The sequence below is a fragment of the Pelodiscus sinensis genome, chromosome 2 (genome assembly GCF_052426305.1).
Source record: "Pelodiscus sinensis isolate ZL-2025 chromosome 2, ASM5242630v1, whole genome shotgun sequence".
Taxonomy (NCBI): Eukaryota; Metazoa; Chordata; order Testudines; family Trionychidae; genus Pelodiscus; species Pelodiscus sinensis.
In genome coordinates this window covers 135,215,734-135,222,537 of record NC_143053.1, presented here as the reverse complement: position 1 = coordinate 135,222,537, position 6,804 = coordinate 135,215,734, and positions in this window count along the sequence as shown.

The following is a 6,804-nucleotide window of genomic DNA, read 5'->3' as shown; positions in this document are numbered from 1 at the left end:
ACAACAAAGATGAATTTTCCTTGTGTCAAAGGCCAATGTCTTAGTCTATGGGAATAAAGAATTCAAGAAACTACTAGACTTTGATTGTCTTATTTAAAATCACCTATGAAAAATATAAGATCACTGTTTCCAGGAGGCATGCCTGGCTAGAAGAATTATACTTATTTTGACTCCCAGGTACTGGGGGAAACCCCATAACCAAGGCAATGTAAGCAAAGAAATTCCAAAAGAGACAGAAGATCTTTGTTAACATAGCAGCAAATTTTACTGCAATTAGTAGAAATCCTATAAGACTTTAACCCTGGCACCAATTCCAGCAATTCCACTTAAACTCAAAATGGACTGTGTAAAAAATGCTGTGAAATTTCATGACCATAATACAGTAATGTAGAAAGAGGGAGAACTGTGCTCAATTTCAATAAAATTTGATTTTACTAGCTCCCATCCACAAATCATAATTTTCCTTAGCAAAACCATTTGAATTTAGCTTTTTGATTGCTAAAGAGTGAATAGAGAGGATACCCTGCTATGAACCCACTATAGCAATTACTCATCTCTTTTGCAACCCACACCTAGAGATCTAGAAGCTAATTTACTGATGCATATTTACTATAACTTTCTCTAGAGCCTATATTCTGCCACTACCAACACCATGAAGGTGAAAATGCATCTAACAATTCAGTCTTCACTCCATATTCACATTACAGTAAAACAAAAAACAAAACAAAAAAAAGGAGTGAAGCATCAAAGAAGGACTATTGTTTTACCACTTGTAACATTCTCCAAGACATGAAAATGTGTAACAGCACAGACTTGAATAGATCTTCTGTAGTGTTGATTGTAATCAAGTTATTCATTCACATAGGAGGATAGAACAGTTCCCTTTAACTAGTTTTTTTTCCCCCAGAATCAATTACCACAGTCATGATCTGTAATGTAGTAAACAAGTATGAAAATCTGATCACACAGAGGTATAATGAATAAATAACATCCACTTGGCACTGAGCCTATGAGAGGATTGGGAGTAATTTTTATGCATCCAAATCCATAATAATCTGTTATTCTGACTCTCCTCTTCTTGCCCCACCTGGAAGCCAGCAATTAAAATAGATTCAAAGTTTTGTTGTAAGTTTTTTTCCCCCCATTCTGAAATACTGATACCCGAGTTTCTTCACAGAACACTAAACTTCACCGGGTGGTTGTAGGTATAAAACACACTTACAGACCTCTGATCTTTGAAATACAGTAGATTTCAATGCACACCTCAAAATAATTTTAAAATTTCCCAATGAGAGCATTAAGCTTAGTGCCAATCATCCACCATTTCCGTTTAATATATTAAAATGTCTATATCCACAGTGGTAATTGAGTTTTTCTCCTATTTCTCTTTAATATGAAACCCCTGGCAGAGGAAACTATTGTGGTGGTAGTATACTGCCTTTCGATTTTAAGTACAGTTCTCAGTTACACTTCAAAAAGGGACCACATACAGGCTTTTAATTTAGCGGGGGATTTCCCAGCCCCAAAAGATTCAGGCCTAGGTGTGAAAGGAACTTAAATTTCTTGCAGGTACTGTCCTATTGCAAACTCGGGTCCCTACCAGCTCTTTAAATATCTCTCTACTGTCTTCTGCTGCAGCTCAGCCAATTCGTACCAGAGCTGCGCACTCTCTCACTTTCACCTCTGTTCAGGCCTAGGATTCACTCATCTAGTTAGTTCATGGTCAAAAAAAATTTAATGTGACTACACACTTAAATACTTTTACCCAGCAAGTGCGAGTAAAAGTTATCAGCCAGCAAAAATAAAACAAACATGCATTCATGCAGCTGTGACAGTTTATCACATTGCACATTGTTTAATTCTTCAGCAGAGAATCTTTTGTTCTCCTTAGTCAGTTTCTCTGTCCTGCCAAAGCCTACAAATGCTTTATTTATCTGTGCTACAGGAGGGCATGGTGGCCCCATCTGAAGTCTGAGCCATATTGTGCTAGCACTCAGAGGGTATGTCTACACAACAAAGTTATTTCGAAATAACTTTACCAGCATCTACACAGCCAAACCACTATTTAGAAATTAATTCGAAATAGTGGAGGACCTATTTCAAAATTGGTAAACCTGATTCCATGAGGAATAATGCCAATTTTGAAATTTCTATTTCAAAATAAGCACTGTGTAGATGCTTATTTCAAAATAGAGGGCCTCCAGCCCTTCCCAGGGTGCGCTGGTGGCCACTCTGGGCACAACCAAGAAAACTCCTCTCCCTCCTCCCCTCCCCAGAGCCCTTAAAGGGGTACACTCTGGCCACAGTGCCTGTGCCAGCTCCAAGCCTGCCAGCCCAGAGCCAGCAGTCGCTGCACCTGACCCAGTGTCCCCAGCATGAACCAGGCAGCCAGTGCCAGCCAGCCCTCCCCAGGACCAGTCTGCCAGCTCCCAGGAGCAGGAAAAGGGAGGCGCCTTCCTGGCCCAGTGTGGAGATTATGGACCTTATTCAGGTTTGGGGGATGCCTCCAACGTCCATGATCTCTTCACTAAATGGAGGAACGCAACCGTCTACAGGCAGATGGCTGCCAGCCTGGCCACCAAAGGCCACATGCAAACCCAGGAGCAGGTTCGCATGAAAATAAAGGAGCTGTGGCAGGCATATGCCAGGGCCACAGGGGCAGCTCCCAACCAGGGGCAGACCCAGACGCCTGCCCCTATTTTGATGCCGTGGACCACATCATGGGGGGCAGGACGGTCCGTGTCCCCCAGGTGGTCATCGACCCTGGTGCAGAGCTTGCTGTCTCCTGTTGCTCCAGCCCCTGCTGCCTCCCCAGCTCCCACTCCTCCTCCCACTCCTTCTCCACCTCCTGCTTCTTCCTCCCCACACCTCTAGGGATGCCAAGGCCCCCGCACCCGTGGTGCTGGGAGATAGTTGGGCCAGCAAGACCCCCAACCCTGAGCTTCTCCTCCCCCTTCCTCCCTTTGCCTCCCCCTGCCACTCCCTCCTCCCAGGTTTCCTCCTCCCCTCTCCCACCTTCTTTCCCCAGTCTCACCTCAGTTTCATTCCACCCCCCCCAATCCCAGTTTTGTTCAATGAAGGGGCTGTGTTGTAATGAACACATGTGTCTTATATTGTACAGCAGGAACAGGGGTTAGTGAGGGGTAAGTGGAAGGACGTGAGGGAGGAATGAGGCACAAGCCCCCAGTGGGGCACACCAGGGAGACAGTAACTGCCTGCAGAACGTGCTGCCAGGCTCGCAGCAACACGTCCAGGAGAAGCACCAGAGTGCCCAGGGGCGGCTCCGGCTCCATGCTGCAGAGTGTTGTAGTGTCCTCGGTGAGGGCAATCAGAGCACGCAGAGAAAAAAATGCTTTGCTGTCCCTCAGCAAGGTAGGCAAGCAAGCAGGGAAACCTTAGAACCATCTGTCCAGTGGGTTCCCTTTAAGCACAGGTCTCAGATAACCTCAGGCAACAGCCATACAAGGTAACTCCTGACCTGATGCCCTGCCAGAACCGGTTACGGCTGGCCTTAAATGTGATTCAGCATACTATTAGTGTGGATGCGCTATTTCAAAATAGCAAAATGCTATTTCGAAATACATTTTGTGTCTAGACACTTTATTTCAAAATAAGCTATTTTGAAATAACTATTTCAAAATAACGCTGTAGTGTAGACATACCCAGAGAGAATAAGTCAGTTCCTTTCCTTAAGAGGTTACTCCATCAGACACAAGGTTGCAAATATCAGTTTTCTCTGAGGTAGTTGCCTCCATTTGCCTCTTGGGTGAACCCTTTCTTGGGAGAAATAAGGATTTGAAACAGAGAGCTACACTTTCTTCATCCTGAACTCCTTCTGATAGGACTGCACAAGCTTTGTGCTACACATCACCTCTAGCATAAAGTTGACCATAAATTTACAAGTTTTGATTGTCATTACCACCCTCAGTGGAGGTCTTCCAGATTTACATTTTGCTACTATGGGCAGACATTGTCTTCACAGATTTTTCATCCGATTTCCTTACGCCTGTTTGATCAGTTTTTGATGAAAGTTATGTCATGGCCAACTGCAACAGTTAAAGTCAATACCACACCACTCTGGAACAGTTTAAAAATGGTTTCACTGATAATTTGTTAGGGCTTGATATATCATTTCATCCATTCAAAAGGAGAGTGTTAATTCTACTGTTGTTCAGAGGCTGTGTTCAGTTGGCCACGATTATAAATCCAAGTTCAGAAATATAAGTTGCTTAACAGACTCAATTCTGTTGTCATTGAAATCAATGCATATTGTGTCGTTGACTTCAATGACAGCAGTATCAAAACACTAATGCCTTCAACTCCCTATTCGTTGATCCTTCTGGAATCTTCCCATGGAACTGTCTTATTTCTTGTTAATTTATTGAATAAATTACTGCAGCGTGTGGGAGTCCATTTGACAGAATATGTATCACAACAGCTAACAAATCTTATAGTTTATGATCAACTGAGGGATTATATTTAATATATTTCAAGGTTAAAAATGACACAGATGGGTTTTTACATTTATTTTCATGAGCACTATTCAAATAAATTACTGCTGTATCTCTGTAATGCAGATAGGGATTCTGGCTTGAAATAGGCCCTCAGAATGAATTTGCAGAAGCAATTTAATGACTCGCTTTAAATATTTTTATTTCATAATGAAAATTTTAAAAAAAATAAAGTGAGGTTAAGTGCTATGAGTTAGCGTTCTATTATTTGCTGCCCAAGTTATAGATTTCATTCATCATTAAAAACTTGAAATAATCACATTTCAGCCAACATGATAATTTTTGAATTTTTGAAATAAAATCTATAACTCACAGAGCTTAGTCTTCTGTGCTGGTTATAAAAAAAAATATCCTGAGAGCAAGACTGCCATGGGTACACAGGTCTGAATAATTGTGGTTTGTCAGATTAGAAACAGGCTAATGTGTGAACTACTTTAGAAGTTCTGAAATCAGCACTAGAAACAATATTTTTCCATGTAGGAAAAACTTGGTCAGTAACTATTACAACTGTACAAGTTTAAAAAAAGCAGCTATAATATCAGGAGTTAAGTTTCATATTTGTAAATTGCGTATCGTCTTCGGCTCAAGATTTGCAGCTTTATTTCCATCCCTCAGTGAAAAGGATGATACAGTCAAACACAGTATTTCTGGAGAACAGGTTGTTTGTATTATTACTCTCTCAGTAGTGCATTAGCAACCAAAGTAATGTTTGCAGCTGTGATCTGGTTCCAGTTTAGTGAGGCATTATATCTGTGCATGCTATGACCCAGACATAGGCATTACATTGCAGGATTTGAGTCATCCCCATTTACACCAAGCTTTGCTTAGATCAACCAAAACCAGAGAGCTCCTAGATGAGGGCAAGTGAGATGATCCAGTGGCACAAAGTTTGTGCAACCTTCACCAAAGCTAAAGGCTCCCAGATGGACAGCTTAAAGCCAAAATGTAGGAGGTGCTGCCTAAAGGAAACAAAGCCAGAGATCCTGGGATTATATTCATTATGCAAATTCCCTGAGCAGTATTGCAAGCATAATTTCTATAGACCCATGGTTGTGGCCTTTACTAGGGCAGGGAAGCAGAATGATTATGTTCCAAAGATGTGGCATATTAGTGGAAGACAACTTGTCAGCAAGCTCCCGCTCTCCCTCTAAGGAAACCAACCAACCAAGTGGCAGCAAGTGCAGGTCATAGAGCACAAAATTTCTCCCAAACTGCTGCCACTTAACAAGCAGGTAGCTAAAATATGTGCCAGCTGCAGTTCTAGATGCTTTTCACATGAACCAGATGTACTGAACATTGCTGTAGTCTTCAGGAGCAGAGAGGCATGAATGACTTTTGCAAAGCTTAATTACAGTAATTGTAGGTGCGATGTCAGAGATATGTAGAGTTGAAAGACACCTCTGTGCTAACAAGTATACTTCCCTTTCTATTTGAATTCTTCCTTTGTCATTAGATTATTTACTTAGCATTACATTGGCTGATACATAAGGTATATTTCAAATTCTCTACAGAGAGAAGTGGATTCAAACTAAATTTGTTAGCCCACAAATCAGAACAGAATTTTACCCAATATCACAATCCAGATTGAGATTTTTGGATTTAATACTCATATATAATTCATAAAGTCCTCACTGTCTCAGAGGAACAGTTGAAGCAGTAAAATTCCCATGGGGGAAAACAAAACAAAACTTCACCTCATTGTTGTACTGAGCTAGAACAGGCTGCCTGAGGGAGACAATCTCTTGAAATGTGCCAAATACCTCCAATCTCATTATCTGAATGGGAGCAGAAGGCATTCAACACATTCCTAGTCTGGGCCTGGTGTTTCTCACAATATTGGTGGAATTGAGGTGGGACAAAACTGTTAGAAACCGCCAACGGCAAGTCATGCCTGATCAATCTGATTAGCTTCTATGATGAGGTAATTGGCTTTGTGGATATGGGAGAGTCGGTGGATGTGATATACCTTGATTTTAGCAAAGCTTTTGATACAGTCTCCAACAATATTCTTGCCAGCAAGTTAAGGAAGTACGGATTGGATAAATGGACTGTAAGGTGGATAGAAAGCTGGCTACACTGTCGGGCCCAATGGGTAGTGATCAACAGCTCAATGTCAGGTTGGTGGTCAGTTTCTAGAGGAGTGCTCCAAGGATCGGTTCTATGGCTGGTTTTGTTCAACATCTTTATTAATGACCTGGATGAGGGAATGGATTGCACCCTCAGCAAGTTTGTGGATGACACTAAGCTAGAGGGAGAGGCAGAAATTCTGGAGGGCAGGGATAGAGTCCAGGGT